We start from the raw sequence: 12,500 nt of genomic DNA, 5'->3' as shown, positions 1-12,500 counted from the left end.
TGACAAAAAGGTGATATACTCTTAAACATTGGGTACTTTGTCAAACTTCTGTTCCGCTAAAAACTTGTGCGTTTAGCCAAGGTTACCCCAAGTATGCAAGTGGGAGTATGAATGGCCGAGCGGTCTAAGCCGCTAAGTTGAATTCGCAGTCTCCACTGGAGGTGAGCTACTCTTAAACATTGGGTACTTTGTCAAACTTGTGGTCCGCTAAACACTTGTGCGTTTAGCCAAAGTTACCACAAGTATGCAAGTGGGAGTCAGAATGGCCGAGCGGTCTAAGGCGCTGCGTTCAGGTCGCAGTCTCCACTGGAGGCGTGGGTTCAAATTCCACTTCTGACAACCTGTGAAGTTAGCCCTAAAATGAGTATCGAGTCAGAATGGCCGAGCAGTCTAAGGTGCTGCGTCAAAGTCGCAGTCTCCACTGGAGGCGTGGGTTCAAATCCCACTTCTGACAGGCTCTTTTGGATGACAAAAAGGTGATCTACTCTGAAAAATTGGGTACTTTGTCATACTTGTGTTCCGCTAAAAACGTGTGCGTTTAGCCAAAGTTACCCGAAGTATGCAAGTGGGAGTCAGAATGGCCGAGCGGTCTAAGGCGCTGCGTTCAGGACGCAGTCTCCACTGGAGGCGTGGGTTCAAATCCCACTTCTGACAGCCTGTTTTAGATTACAAAAAGGTGGTCTACTCTGAAAAATTGGGTACTGCGTCATACTTGTGTTCCGCTAAAAACGTGTGCGTTTAGCCAAAGTTAGCCCAAGTATGCAAGTGGGAGTCAGAATGGCCGAGCGGTCTAAGGCGCTGCGTTAAGGTCGCAGTCTCCACTGGAGGCGTGGGTTCAAATCCCACTTCTGACAGCCTGTTTTAGATTACAAAAAGGTGATCTACTCTGAAAAATTGGGTACTTTGTCATACTTATGTTCCGCTAAAAACGTGTGCGTTTCGCCAAAGTTACCCCAAGAATGCAAGTGGGAGTCAAAATGGCCGAGCGGTCTAAGGCGCTGCGTTCAGGTCGCAGTCTCCACTGGAGGCGTGGGTTCAAATCCCACTTCTGACAGGCTCTTTTCGATGACAAAAAGGTGATATACTCTTAAACATTGGGTACTTTGTCAAACTTCTGTTCCGCTAAAAACTTGTGCGTTTAGCCAAGGTTACCCCAAGTATGCAAGTGGGAGTATGAATGGCCGAGCGGTCTAAGCCGCTAAGTTGAATTCGCAGTCTCCACTGGAGGTGAGCTACTCTTAAACATTGGGTACTTTGTCAAACTTGTGGTCCGCTAAACACTTGTGCGTTTAGCCAAAGTTACCACAAGTATGCAAGTGGGAGTCAGAATGGCCGAGCGGTCTAAGGCGCTGCGTTCAGGTCGCAGTCTCCACTGGAGGCGTGGGTTCAAATTCCACTTCTGACAACCTGTGAAGTTAGCCCTAAAATGAGTATCGAGTCAGAATGGCCGAGCAGTCTAAGGTGCTGCGTCAAAGTCGCAGTCTCCACTGGAGGCGTGGGTTCAAATCCCACCTCTGACACCCTGTTTTAGATTACAAAAAGGTGATCTACTCTGAAAAATTGGGTACTTTGTCATACTTGTGTTCCGCTAAAAACGTGTGCGTTTAGCCAAAGTTACCGCAAGTATGCAAGTGGGAGTCAGAATGGCCGAGCGGTCTAAGGCGCTGCGTTAAGGTCGCAGTCTCCACTGGAGGCGTGGGTTCAAATCCCACTTCTGATAGCCTGTTTTAAATTACAAAAAGCTGGTCTACTCTGAAAAATTGGGTACTTTGACATACTTGTGTTCCGCTAAAAACGTGTGCGTTTAGCCAAAGTTACCCCAAGTATGCAAGTGGGAGTCAGAATGGCCGAGCGGTCTAAGGGGCTGCGTTAAGGTTGCAGTCTCCACTGGAGGTGTGGGTTCAAATCCCACTTCTGACAGCCTGTTTTAGATTACAAAAAGGTGATCTACTCTGAAAAATTGGGTACTTTGTCATACTTGTGTTCCGCTAAAAACGTGTGCGTTTAGCCAAAGTTACCCCAAGTATGCAAGTGGGAGTCAGAATGGCCGAGCGGTCTAAGGCGCTGCGTTCAGGTCGCAGTCTCCACTGGAGGCGTGGGTTCAAATCCCACTTCTGACAGGATCTTTTGGATGACAAAAAGGTGATCTACTCTTAAACATTGGGTACTTTGTAAAACTTGTGGTCTGCTAAACACTTGTGCGTTTAGCCAAAGTTACCCCAAGTATGCAAGTGGGAGTCAGAATGGCCGAGCGGTCTAAGGCGCTGCGTTTAGGTCGCAGTCTCCACTGGAGGCGTGGGTTCAAACCCCACTTCTGACAGGCTCTTTTGGATGACAAAAAGGTGATCTACTCTGAAAAATTGGGTACTTTGTCATACTTGTGTTCCGCTAAAAACGTGTGCGTTTAGCCAAAGTTACCCGAAGTATGCAAGTGGGAGTCAGAATGGCCGAGCGGTCTAAGGCGCTGCGTTCAGGTCGCAGTCTCCACTGGAGGCGTGGGTTCAAATCCCACTTCTGACAGCCTGTTTTAGATTACAAAAAGGTGGTCTACTCTGAAAAATTGGGTACTGCGTCATACTTGTGTTCCGCTAAAAACGTGTGCGTTTAGCCAAAGTTAGCCCAAGTATGCAAGTGGGAGTCAGAATGGCCGAGCGGTCTAAGGCGCTGCGTTAAGGTCGCAGTCTCCACTGGAGGCGTGGGTTCAAATCCCACTTCTGACAGCCTGTTTTAGATTACAAAAAGGTGATCTACTCTGAAAAATTGGGTACTTTGTCATACTTGTGTTCCGCTAAAAACGTGTGCATTTAGCCAAAGTTACCCCAAGTATGCAAGTGGGAGTCAGAATGGCCGAGCGGTCTAAGGCGCTGCGTTTAGGTCGCAGTCTCCACTGGAGGCGTGGGTTCAAATCCCTCTTCTGACAGGCTCTTTTCGATGACAAAAAGGTGATCTACTCTTAAACATTGGGTACTTTGTCAAACTTGTGGTCCGCTAAACACTTATGCGTTTAGCCAAAGTTACCACAAGTATGCAAATGGGAGTCAGAATGGCCGAGCGGTCTAAGGCGGAGGCGTGGGTTCAAATCCCACTTCTGACAATTTGTGAAGTTAGCCCTAAAATGAGAGTCGAGTCACAATGGCCGAGCAGTCTAAGGTGCTGCGTCAAAGTCTCAGTCTCCACTGGAGGCGTGGATTCAAATCCCACTTCTGACAGCCTGGGAAATTAGCCCTAAAACGAGCGTCGAGTCAGAATGGCCGAGCAGTCTAAGGCGCTGCGTTAAGGTCGCAGTCTCCACTGGAGGGGTGGATTCAAATCCCACCTCCAACAGCCTGTTTTAGATTACAAAAAGGTGATCTACTCTGAAACATTGGGTACTTTGTCATACTTGTGTTCCGCTAAAAACGTGTGCGTTTAGCCAAAGTTACCCCAAGTATGCAAGTGGGAGTCAGAATGGGCGAGCGGTCTAAGGCGCTGCATTAAGGTCGCAGTCTCCACTGGAGGTGATCTACTCTGAAACATTGGGTACTTTGTCATACTTGTGTTCCGCTAAAAACGCGTGCGTTTAGCCAAAGTTACCCCAAGTATGCAAGTGGGAGTATGAATGGCCGAGCGGTCTAAGCCGCTAATTTAAAGTCGCAGTCTCCAGTGGAGGTGAGCTACTCTTAAACATTGGGTACTTTGTGTTGGAATTATTGTAAATAAGTTATCCTGATTTTAGTTTAGACTGTCGAAATGTTAGTTAATAGAATTAGGGGGTCTGCTTGTCTGTTTGAACTATTGTCTGAAGATTGCGGGATATCGGGAAAGATACTGTAATGGTGTTACCTTGAAAGGGCATATGGTCATACATATGGCAGGAGGAGACATCTTCAGAGTGTGTCAAAGGACTGAGATGCGAGCAGTCCCGAGACTGAGGCGCTGCGTTCAGGTCGCAGTCTCCACTGGAGGCGTGGGTTCAAATCCCACTTCTGACAGGATCTTTTGGATGACAAAAAGGTGATCTACTCTTAAACATAGGGTACTTTGTCAAACTTGTGGTCTGCTAAACACTTGTGCGTTTAGCCAAAGTTACCCCAAGTATGCAAGTGGGAGTCAGAATGGCCGAGCGGTCTAAGGCGCTGCGTTCAGGTCGCAGTCTCCACTGGAGGCGATGGTTCAAACCCCACTTCTGACAGGCTCTTTTGGATGACAAAAAGGTGATCTACTCTGAAAAATTGGGTACTTTGTCATACTTGTGTTCCGCTAAAAACGTGTGCGTTTAGCCAAAGTTACCCGAAGTATGCAAGTGGGAGTCAGAATGGCCGAGCGGTCTAAGGCGCTGCGTTCAGGTCGCAGTCTCCACTGGAGGCGTGGGTTCAAATCCCACTTCTGACAGCCTGTTTTAGATTACAAAAAGGTGGTCTACTCTGAAAAATTGGGTACTGCGTCATACTTGTGTTCCGCTAAAAACGTGTGCGTTTAGCCAAAGTTACCCCAAGTATGCAAGTGGGAGTCAGAATGGCCGAGCGGTCTAAGGCGCTGCGTTAAGGTCGCAGTCTCCACTGGAGGCGTGGGTTCAAATCCCACTTCTGACAGCCTGTTTTAGATTACAAAAAGGTGATCTACTCTGAAAAATTGGGTACTTTGTCATACTTGTGTTCCGCTAAAAACGTGTGCGTTTAACCAAAGTTACCTCAAGTATGCAAGTGGGAGTCAGAATGGCCGAGCGGTCTAAGGCGGAGGCGTGGGTTCAAATCCCACTTCTGACAATTTGTGAAGTTAGCCCTAAAATGAGAGTCGAGTCACAATGGCCGAGCAGTCTAAGGTGCTGCGTCAAAGTCTCAGTCTCCACTGGAGTTGTGGATTCAAATCCCACTTCTGACAGCCTGGGAAATTAGCCCTAAAACGAGCGTCGAGTCAGAATGGCCGAGCAGTCTAAGGCGCTGCGTTAAGGTCGCAGTCTCCACTGGAGGGGTGGATTCAAATCCCACCTCCAACAGCCTGTTTTAGATTACAAAAAGGTGATCTACTCTGAAACATTGGGTACTTTGTCATACTTGTGTTCCGCTAAAAACGTGTGCGTTTAGCCAAAGTTACCCCAAGTATGCAAGTGGGAGTCAGAATGGCCGAGCGGTCTAAGGGGCTGCGTTAAGGTTGCAGTCTCCACTGGAGGCGTGGGTTCAAATCCCACTTCTGACAGCCTGTTTTAGATTACAAAAAGGTGATCTACTCTGAAAAATTGGGTACTTTGTCATACTTGTGTTCCGCTAAAAACGTGTGCGTTTAGCCAAAGTTACCCCAAGTATGCAAGTGGGAGTCAGAATGGCCGAGCGGTCTAAGGCGCTGCGTTCAGGTCGCAGTCTCCACTGGAGGCGTGGGTTCAAATCCCACTTCTGACAGGATCTTTTGGATGACAAAAAGGTGATCTACTCTTAAACATTGGGTACTTTGTAAAACTTGTGGTCTGCTAAACACTTGTGCGTTTAGCCAAAGTTACCCCAAGTATGCAAGTGGGAGTCAGAATGGCCGAGCGGTCTAAGGCGCTGCGTTTAGGTCGCAGTCTCCACTGGAGGCGTGGGTTCAAACCCCACTTCTGACAGGCTCTTTTGGATGACAAAAAGGTGATCTACTCTGAAAAATTGGGTACTTTGTCATACTTGTGTTCCGCTAAAAACGTGTGCGTTTAGCCAAAGTTACCCGAAGTATGCAAGTGGGAGTCAGAATGGCCGAGCGGTCTAAGGCGCTGCGTTCAGGTCGCAGTCTCCACTGGAGGCGTGGGTTCAAATCCCACTTCTGACAGCCTGTTTTAGATTACAAAAAGGTGGTCTACTCTGAAAAATTGGGTACTGCGTCATACTTGTGTTCCGCTAAAAACGTGTGCGTTTAGCCAAAGTTAGCCCAAGTATGCAAGTGGGAGTCAGAATGGCCGAGCGGTCTAAGGCGCTGCGTTAAGGTCGCAGTCTCCACTGGAGGCGTGGGTTCAAATCCCACTTCTGACAGCCTGTTTTAGATTACAAAAAGGTGATCTACTCTGAAAAATTGGGTACTTTGTCATACTTGTGTTCCGCTAAAAACGTGTGCATTTAGCCAAAGTTACCCCAAGTATGCAAGTGGGAGTCAGAATGGCCGAGCGGTCTAAGGCGCTGCGTTTAGGTCGCAGTCTCCACTGGAGGCGTGGGTTCAAATCCCTCTTCTGACAGGCTCTTTTCGATGACAAAAAGGTGATCTACTCTTAAACATTGGGTACTTTGTCAAACTTGTGGTCCGCTAAACACTTATGCGTTTAGCCAAAGTTACCACAAGTATGCAAATGGGAGTCAGAATGGCCGAGCGGTCTAAGGCGGAGGCGTGGGTTCAAATCCCACTTCTGACAATTTGTGAAGTTAGCCCTAAAATGAGAGTCGAGTCACAATGGCCGAGCAGTCTAAGGTGCGGCGTCAAAGTCTCAGTCTCCACTGGAGGCGTGGATTCAAATCCCACTTCTGACAGCCTGGGAAATTAGCCCTAAAACGAGCGTCGAGTCAGAATGGCCGAGCAGTCTAAGGCGCTGCGTTAAGGTCGCAGTCTCCACTGGAGGGGTGGATTCAAATCCCACCTCCAACAGCCTGTTTTAGATTACAAAAAGGTGATCTACTCTGAAACATTGGGTACTTTGTCATACTTGTGTTCCGCTAAAAACGTGTGCGTTTAGCCAAAGTTACCCCAAGTATGCAAGTGGGAGTCAGAATGGGCGAGCGGTCTAAGGCGCTGCATTAAGGTCGCAGTCTCCACTGGAGGTGATCTACTCTGAAACATTGGGTACTTTGTCATACTTGTGTTCCGCTAAAAACGCGTGCGTTTAGCCAAAGTTACCCCAAGTATGCAAGTGGGAGTATGAATGGCCGAGCGGTCTAAGCCGCTAATTTAAAGTCGCAGTCTCCAGTGGAGGTGAGCTACTCTTAAACATTGGGTACTTTGTGTTGGAATTATTGTAAATAAGTTATCCTGATTTTAGTTTAGACTGTCGAAATGTTAGTTAATAGAATTAGGGGGTCTGCTTGTCTGTTTGAACTATTGTCTGAAGATTGCGGGATATCGGGAAAGATACTGTAATGGTGTTACCTTGAAAGGGCATATGGTCATACATATGGCAGGAGGAGACATCTTCAGAGTGTGTCAAAGGACTGAGATGCGAGCAGTCCCGAGACCCTCTCATTTTTAAATAAAATAACCTCAATTCTTTGTGTTCTTACTTCTTTCAGATTGGTGATACAAATGTGTGGTGTTTAAACCTAACACTTTGTCAAACTTGTGTTCCGCTAAAAACTTGTGCGTTTAGCCAAAGTTACCCCAAGTATCCAAGTGGGAGTCAGAATGGCCGAGCGGTCTAAGGCGCTGCGTTAAGGTCGCAGTCTCCACTGGAGGCGTGGGTTCAAACCCCACTTCTGACAGGCTCTTTTGGATGACAAAAAGGTGATCTACTCTTAAACATTGGGTACTTTGTCAAACTTCTGTTCCGCTAAAAACTTGTGCGTTTAGCCAAGGTTACCCCAAGTATGCAAGTGGGAGTATGAATGGCCGAGCGGTCTAAGCCGCTAAGTTGAATTCGCAGTCTCCACTGGAGGTGAGCTACTCTTAAACATTGGGTACTTTGTCAAACTTGTGGTCCGCTAAACACTTGTGCGTTTAGCCAAAGTTACCACAAGTATGCAAGTGGGAGTCAGAATGGCCGAGCGGTCTAAGGCGCTGCGTTCAGGTCGCAGTCTCCACTGGCGGCGTGGGTTCAAATTCCACTTCTGACAACCTGTGAAGTTAGCCCTAAAATGAGTATCGAGTCAGAATGGCCGAGCAGTCTAAGGTGCTGCGTCAAAGTCGCAGTCTCCACTGGAGGCGTGGGTTCAAATCCCACCTCTGACACCCTGTTTTAGATTACAAAAAGGTGATCTACTCTGAAAAATTGGGTACTTTGTCATACTTGTGTTCCGCTAAAAACGTGTGCGTTTAGCCAAAGTTACCCCAAGTATGCAAGTGGGAGTCAGAATGGCCGAGCGGTCTAAGGTGCTGCGTTCAGGTCACAGTCTCCACTGGAGGCGTGGGTTCAAATCCCACTTCTGACAGGATCTTTTGGATGACAAAAAGGTGATCTACTCTTAAACATTGGGTACTTTGTCAAACTTGTGGTCTGCTAAACACTTGTGCGTTTAGCCAAAGTTACCCCAAGTATGCAAGTGGGAGTCAGAATGGCCGAGCGGTCTAAGGCGCTGCGTTAAGGTCGCAGTCTCCACTGGAGGCCTGGGTTCAAATCCCACTTCTGACAGCCTGTTTTAGATTACAAAAAGATGGTCTACTCTGAAAAATTGGGTACTTTGTCATACTTGTGTTCCGCTAAAAACGTGTGCGTTTAGCCAAAGTTACCCCAAGTATGCAAGTGGGAGTCAGAATGGCCGAGCGGTCTAAGGCGCTGCGTTAAGGTCGCAGTCTCCACTGGAGGCGTGGGTTCAAATCCCACTTCTGACAGCCTGTTTTAGATTACAAAAAGGTGATCTACTCTGAAAAATTGGGTACTTTGTCATACTTGTGTTCCGCTAAAAACGTGTGCGTTTAACCAAAGTTACCCCAAGTATGCAAGTGGGAGTCAGAATGGCCGAGCGGTCTAAGGCGCTGCGTTCAGGTCGCAGTCTCCACTGGAGGCGTGGGTTCAAATCCCACTTCTGACAGCCTGTTTTAGATTACAAAAAGGTGATCTACTCTGAAAAATTGGGTACTTTGTCATACTTGTGTTCCGCTAAAAACGTGTGCGTTTAGCCAAAGTTACCCCAAGTATGCAAGTGGGAGTCAGAATGGCCGAGCGGTCTGAGGCGCTGCGTTCAGGTCGCAGTCTCCACTGGAGGCGTGGGTTCAAATCCCACTTCTGACAGCCTGTTTTAGATTACAAAAAGGTGATCTACTCTGAAAAATTGGGTACTTTGTCATACTTGTGTTCCGCTAAAAACGTGTGCGTTTAGCCAAAGTTACCCCAAGTATGCAAGTGGGAGTCAGAATGGCCGAGCGGTCTGAGGCGCTGCGTTCAGGTCGCAGTCTCCACTGGAGGCGTGGGTTCAAATCCCACTTCTGACAGGATCTTTTGGATGACAAAAAGGTGATCTACTCTGAAAAATTGGGTACTTTGTCATACTTGTGTTCCGCTAAAAACGTGTGCGTTTAGCCAAAGTTACCCCAAGTATGCAAGTGGGAGTCAGAATGGCCGAGCGGTCTGAGGCGCTGCGTTCAGGTCGCAGTCTCCACTGGAGGCGTGGGTTCAAATCCCACTTCTGACAGCCTGTTTTAGATTACAAAAAGGTGATCTACTCTGAAAAATTGGGTACTTTGTCATACTTGTGTTCCGCTAAAAACGTGTGCGTTTAGCCAAAGTTACCCCAAGTATGCAAGTGGGAGTCAGAATGGCCGAGCGGTCTGAGGCGCTGCGTTCAGGTCGCAGTCTCCACTGGAGGCGTGGGTTCAAATCCCACTTCTGACAGGATCTTTTGGATGACAAAAAGGTGATCTACTCTTAAACATAGGGTACTTTGTCAAACTTGTGGTCTGCTAAACACTTGTGCGTTTAGCCAAAGTTACCCCAAGTATGCAAGTGGGAGTCAGAATGGCCGAGCGGTCTAAGGCGCTGCGTTCAGGTCGCAGTCTCCACTGGAGGCGATGGTTCAAACCCCACTTCTGACAGGCTCTTTTGGATGACAAAAAGGTGATCTACTCTGAAAAATTGGGTACTTTGTCATACTTGTGTTCCGCTAAAAACGTGTGCGTTTAGCCAAAGTTACCCGAAGTATGCAAGTGGGAGTCAGAATGGCCGAGCGGTCTAAGGCGCTGCGTTCAGGTCGCAGTCTCCACTGGAGGCGTGGGTTCAAATCCCACTTCTGACAGCCTGTTTTAGATTACAAAAAGGTGGTCTACTCTGAAAAATTGGGTACTGCGTCATACTTGTGTTCCGCTAAAAACGTGTGCGTTTAGCCAAAGTTACCCCAAGTATGCAAGTGGGAGTCAGAATGGCCGAGCGGTCTAAGGCGCTGCGTTAAGGTCGCAGTCTCCACTGGAGGCGTGGGTTCAAATCCCACTTCTGACAGCCTGTTTTAGATTACAAAAAGGTGATCTACTCTGAAAAATTGGGTACTTTGTCATACTTGTGTTCCGCTAAAAACGTGTGCGTTTAACCAAAGTTACCTCAAGTATGCAAGTGGGAGTCAGAATGGCCGAGCGGTCTAAGGCGGAGGCGTGGGTTCAAATCCCACTTCTGACAATTTGTGAAGTTAGCCCTAAAATGAGAGTCGAGTCACAATGGCCGAGCAGTCTAAGGTGCTGCGTCAAAGTCTCAGTCTCCACTGGAGTTGTGGATTCAAATCCCACTTCTGACAGCCTGGGAAATTAGCCCTAAAACGAGCGTCGAGTCAGAATGGCCGAGCAGTCTAAGGCGCTGCGTTAAGGTCGCAGTCTCCACTGGAGGGGTGGATTCAAATCCCACCTCCAACAGCCTGTTTTAGATTACAAAAAGGTGATCTACTCTGAAACATTGGGTACTTTGTCATACTTGTGTTCCGCTAAAAACGTGTGCGTTTAGCCAAAGTTACCCCAAGTATGCAAGTGGGAGTCAGAATGGGCGAGCGGTCTAAGGCGCTGCATTAAGGTCGCAGTCTCCACTGGAGGTGATCTACTCTGAAACATTGGGTACTTTGTCATACTTGTGTTCCGCTAAAAACGCGTGCGTTTAGCCAAAGTTACCCCAAGTATGCAAGTGGGAGTATGAATGGCCGAGCGGTCTAAGCCGCTAATTTAAAGTCGCAGTCTCCAGTGGAGGTGAGCTACTCTTAAACATTGGGTACTTTGTGTTGGAATTATTGTAAATAAGTTATCCTGATTTTAGTTTAGACTGTCGAAATGTTAGTTAATAGAATTAGGGGGTCTGCTTGTCTGTTTGAACTATTGTCTGAAGATTGCGGGATATCGGGAAAGATACTGTAAAGGTGTTACCTTGAAAGGGCATATGGTCATACATATGGCAGGAGGAGACATCTTCAAAGTGTGTCAAAGGACTGAGATGCGAGCAGTCCCGAGACCCTCTCATTTTTAAATAAAATAACCTCAATTCTTTGTGTTCTTACTTCTTTCAGATTGGTGATATAAATGTGTGGTGTTTAAACCTAACACTTTGTCAAACTTGTGTTCCGCTAAAAACTTGTGCGTTTAGCCAAAGTTACCCCAAGTATGCAAGTGGGAGTCAGAATGGCCGAGCGGTCTAAGGCGCTGCGTTAAGGTCGCAGTCTCCACTGGAGGCGTGGGTTCAAACCCCACTTCTGACAGGCTCTTTTGGATGACAAAAAGGTGATCTACTCTTAAACATTGGGTACTTTGTCAAACTTCTGTTCCGCTAAAAACTTGTGCGTTTAGCCAAGGTTACCCCAAGTATGCAAGTGGGAGTATGAATGGCCGAGCGGTCTAAGCCGCTAAGTTGAATTCGCAGTCTCCACTGGAGGTGAGCTACTCTTAAACATTGGGTACTTTGTCAAATTTGTGGTCCGCTAAACACTTGTGCGTTTAGCCAAAGTTACCACAAGTATGCAAGTGGGAGTCAGAATGGCCGAGCGGTCTAAGGCGCTGCGTTCAGGTCGCAGTCTCCACTGGCGGCATGGGTTCAAATTCCACTTCTGACAACCTGTGAAGTTAGCCCTAAAATGAGTATCGAGTCAGAATGGCCGAGCAGTCTAAGGTGCTGCGTCAAGGCGCAGTCTCCACTGGAGGCGTGGGTTCAAATCCCACCTCTGACACCCTGTTTTAGATTACAAAAAGGTGATCTACTCTGAAAAATTGGGTACTTTGTCATACTTGTGTTCCGCTAAAAACGTGTGCGTTTAGTCAAAGTTACCCCAAGTATGCAAGTGGGAGTCAGAATGGCCGAGCGGTCTAAGGCGCTGTGTTAAGGTCGCAGTCTCCACTGGAGGCGTGGGTTCAAATCCCACTTCTGACAGCCTGTTTTAAATTACAAAAAGGTGATCTACTCTGAAAAATTGGGCACTTTGTCATACTTGTGTTCCGCTAAAAACGTGTGCGTTTGGCCAAAGTTACCCCAAGTATGCAAGTGGGAGTCAGAATGGCCGAGCGGTCTAAGGTGCTGCGTTCAGGTCGCAGTCTCCACTGGAGGCGTGGGTTCAAATCCCACTTCTGACAGGATCTTTTGGATGACAAAAAGGTGATCTACTCTTAAACATTGGGTACTTTGTCAAACTTGTGGTCTGCTAAACACTTGTGCGTTTAGCCAAAGTTACCCCAAGTATGCAAGTGGGAGTCAGAATGGCCGAGCGGTCTAAGGCGCTGCGTTAACGTCGCAGTCTCCACTGGAGGCCTGGGTTCAAATCCCACTTCTGACAGCCTGTTTTAGATTACAAAAAGATGGTCTACTCTGAAAAATTGGGTACTTTGTCATACTTGTGTTCCGCTAAAAACGTGTGCGTTTAGCCAAAGTTACCCCAAGTATGCAAGTGGGAGTCAGAATGGCCGAG

At 47.6% G+C, this 12,500-nt stretch overlaps 32 non-coding genes across 32 annotated transcripts in view; all 32 read left to right on the top strand.

Annotated features, from left to right (window-relative positions):
- The first annotated feature begins 371 nt into the window (after positions 1-371).
- trnaf-aaa (transfer RNA phenylalanine (anticodon AAA)) lies at positions 372-454 on the top strand. The gene has a single exon. It is a non-coding gene; the product is annotated as a tRNA-Phe (tRNA).
- A 117-nt stretch (positions 455-571) lies between these two features.
- On the top strand, positions 572-654 carry trnal-cag (transfer RNA leucine (anticodon CAG)). The gene has a single exon. It is a non-coding gene; the product is annotated as a tRNA-Leu (tRNA).
- A 117-nt stretch (positions 655-771) lies between these two features.
- trnal-aag (transfer RNA leucine (anticodon AAG)) lies at positions 772-854 on the top strand. The gene has a single exon. It is a non-coding gene; the product is annotated as a tRNA-Leu (tRNA).
- Positions 855-971: 117 nt separating this feature from the next.
- On the top strand, positions 972-1,054 carry trnal-cag (transfer RNA leucine (anticodon CAG)). The gene has a single exon. It is a non-coding gene; the product is annotated as a tRNA-Leu (tRNA).
- A 383-nt stretch (positions 1,055-1,437) lies between these two features.
- On the top strand, positions 1,438-1,520 carry trnaf-aaa (transfer RNA phenylalanine (anticodon AAA)). The gene has a single exon. It is a non-coding gene; the product is annotated as a tRNA-Phe (tRNA).
- A 117-nt stretch (positions 1,521-1,637) lies between these two features.
- trnal-aag (transfer RNA leucine (anticodon AAG)) lies at positions 1,638-1,720 on the top strand. Its single transcript has one exon. It is a non-coding gene; the product is annotated as a tRNA-Leu (tRNA).
- A 117-nt stretch (positions 1,721-1,837) lies between these two features.
- On the top strand, positions 1,838-1,920 carry trnal-aag (transfer RNA leucine (anticodon AAG)). The gene has a single exon. It is a non-coding gene; the product is annotated as a tRNA-Leu (tRNA).
- A 117-nt stretch (positions 1,921-2,037) lies between these two features.
- Positions 2,038-2,120, top strand: trnal-cag (transfer RNA leucine (anticodon CAG)). Its single transcript has one exon. It is a non-coding gene; the product is annotated as a tRNA-Leu (tRNA).
- A 117-nt stretch (positions 2,121-2,237) lies between these two features.
- On the top strand, positions 2,238-2,320 carry trnal-uag (transfer RNA leucine (anticodon UAG)). The gene has a single exon. It is a non-coding gene; the product is annotated as a tRNA-Leu (tRNA).
- A 117-nt stretch (positions 2,321-2,437) lies between these two features.
- Positions 2,438-2,520, top strand: trnal-cag (transfer RNA leucine (anticodon CAG)). The gene has a single exon. It is a non-coding gene; the product is annotated as a tRNA-Leu (tRNA).
- Positions 2,521-2,637: 117 nt separating this feature from the next.
- On the top strand, positions 2,638-2,720 carry trnal-aag (transfer RNA leucine (anticodon AAG)). Its single transcript has one exon. It is a non-coding gene; the product is annotated as a tRNA-Leu (tRNA).
- A 117-nt stretch (positions 2,721-2,837) lies between these two features.
- trnal-uag (transfer RNA leucine (anticodon UAG)) lies at positions 2,838-2,920 on the top strand. The gene has a single exon. It is a non-coding gene; the product is annotated as a tRNA-Leu (tRNA).
- Positions 2,921-4,288: 1,368 nt separating this feature from the next.
- Positions 4,289-4,371, top strand: trnal-cag (transfer RNA leucine (anticodon CAG)). Its single transcript has one exon. It is a non-coding gene; the product is annotated as a tRNA-Leu (tRNA).
- Positions 4,372-4,488: 117 nt separating this feature from the next.
- Positions 4,489-4,571, top strand: trnal-aag (transfer RNA leucine (anticodon AAG)). The gene has a single exon. It is a non-coding gene; the product is annotated as a tRNA-Leu (tRNA).
- Positions 4,572-5,092: 521 nt separating this feature from the next.
- trnal-aag (transfer RNA leucine (anticodon AAG)) lies at positions 5,093-5,175 on the top strand. The gene has a single exon. It is a non-coding gene; the product is annotated as a tRNA-Leu (tRNA).
- A 117-nt stretch (positions 5,176-5,292) lies between these two features.
- Positions 5,293-5,375, top strand: trnal-cag (transfer RNA leucine (anticodon CAG)). Its single transcript has one exon. It is a non-coding gene; the product is annotated as a tRNA-Leu (tRNA).
- A 117-nt stretch (positions 5,376-5,492) lies between these two features.
- On the top strand, positions 5,493-5,575 carry trnal-uag (transfer RNA leucine (anticodon UAG)). Its single transcript has one exon. It is a non-coding gene; the product is annotated as a tRNA-Leu (tRNA).
- A 117-nt stretch (positions 5,576-5,692) lies between these two features.
- On the top strand, positions 5,693-5,775 carry trnal-cag (transfer RNA leucine (anticodon CAG)). Its single transcript has one exon. It is a non-coding gene; the product is annotated as a tRNA-Leu (tRNA).
- Positions 5,776-5,892: 117 nt separating this feature from the next.
- trnal-aag (transfer RNA leucine (anticodon AAG)) lies at positions 5,893-5,975 on the top strand. Its single transcript has one exon. It is a non-coding gene; the product is annotated as a tRNA-Leu (tRNA).
- A 117-nt stretch (positions 5,976-6,092) lies between these two features.
- Positions 6,093-6,175, top strand: trnal-uag (transfer RNA leucine (anticodon UAG)). The gene has a single exon. It is a non-coding gene; the product is annotated as a tRNA-Leu (tRNA).
- A 1,148-nt stretch (positions 6,176-7,323) lies between these two features.
- On the top strand, positions 7,324-7,406 carry trnal-aag (transfer RNA leucine (anticodon AAG)). Its single transcript has one exon. It is a non-coding gene; the product is annotated as a tRNA-Leu (tRNA).
- A 383-nt stretch (positions 7,407-7,789) lies between these two features.
- trnaf-aaa (transfer RNA phenylalanine (anticodon AAA)) lies at positions 7,790-7,872 on the top strand. Its single transcript has one exon. It is a non-coding gene; the product is annotated as a tRNA-Phe (tRNA).
- Positions 7,873-8,189: 317 nt separating this feature from the next.
- trnal-aag (transfer RNA leucine (anticodon AAG)) lies at positions 8,190-8,272 on the top strand. Its single transcript has one exon. It is a non-coding gene; the product is annotated as a tRNA-Leu (tRNA).
- A 117-nt stretch (positions 8,273-8,389) lies between these two features.
- Positions 8,390-8,472, top strand: trnal-aag (transfer RNA leucine (anticodon AAG)). Its single transcript has one exon. It is a non-coding gene; the product is annotated as a tRNA-Leu (tRNA).
- Positions 8,473-8,589: 117 nt separating this feature from the next.
- On the top strand, positions 8,590-8,672 carry trnal-cag (transfer RNA leucine (anticodon CAG)). Its single transcript has one exon. It is a non-coding gene; the product is annotated as a tRNA-Leu (tRNA).
- Positions 8,673-9,789: 1,117 nt separating this feature from the next.
- On the top strand, positions 9,790-9,872 carry trnal-cag (transfer RNA leucine (anticodon CAG)). The gene has a single exon. It is a non-coding gene; the product is annotated as a tRNA-Leu (tRNA).
- A 117-nt stretch (positions 9,873-9,989) lies between these two features.
- trnal-aag (transfer RNA leucine (anticodon AAG)) lies at positions 9,990-10,072 on the top strand. Its single transcript has one exon. It is a non-coding gene; the product is annotated as a tRNA-Leu (tRNA).
- Positions 10,073-11,220: 1,148 nt separating this feature from the next.
- Positions 11,221-11,303, top strand: trnal-aag (transfer RNA leucine (anticodon AAG)). Its single transcript has one exon. It is a non-coding gene; the product is annotated as a tRNA-Leu (tRNA).
- A 582-nt stretch (positions 11,304-11,885) lies between these two features.
- trnal-aag (transfer RNA leucine (anticodon AAG)) lies at positions 11,886-11,968 on the top strand. Its single transcript has one exon. It is a non-coding gene; the product is annotated as a tRNA-Leu (tRNA).
- A 117-nt stretch (positions 11,969-12,085) lies between these two features.
- trnal-cag (transfer RNA leucine (anticodon CAG)) lies at positions 12,086-12,168 on the top strand. The gene has a single exon. It is a non-coding gene; the product is annotated as a tRNA-Leu (tRNA).
- Positions 12,169-12,285: 117 nt separating this feature from the next.
- On the top strand, positions 12,286-12,368 carry trnav-aac (transfer RNA valine (anticodon AAC)). Its single transcript has one exon. It is a non-coding gene; the product is annotated as a tRNA-Val (tRNA).
- Positions 12,369-12,485: 117 nt separating this feature from the next.
- Positions 12,486-12,500, top strand: part of trnal-aag (transfer RNA leucine (anticodon AAG)) — an 83-nt gene continuing 68 nt past the window's right edge. The window contains exon 1 of the tRNA in view: positions 12,486-12,500. This exon is cut by the window's right edge and continues 68 nt beyond it. This is a non-coding gene — a tRNA (tRNA-Leu).

Source organism: Stigmatopora argus, chromosome 6 (genome assembly GCF_051989625.1).
Source record: "Stigmatopora argus isolate UIUO_Sarg chromosome 6, RoL_Sarg_1.0, whole genome shotgun sequence".
NCBI classification, from domain to species: domain Eukaryota; kingdom Metazoa; phylum Chordata; class Actinopteri; order Syngnathiformes; family Syngnathidae; genus Stigmatopora; species Stigmatopora argus.
Note: the sequence above shows the minus strand (reverse complement) of the source record. Positions and strands in the feature narration are given on the sequence as shown.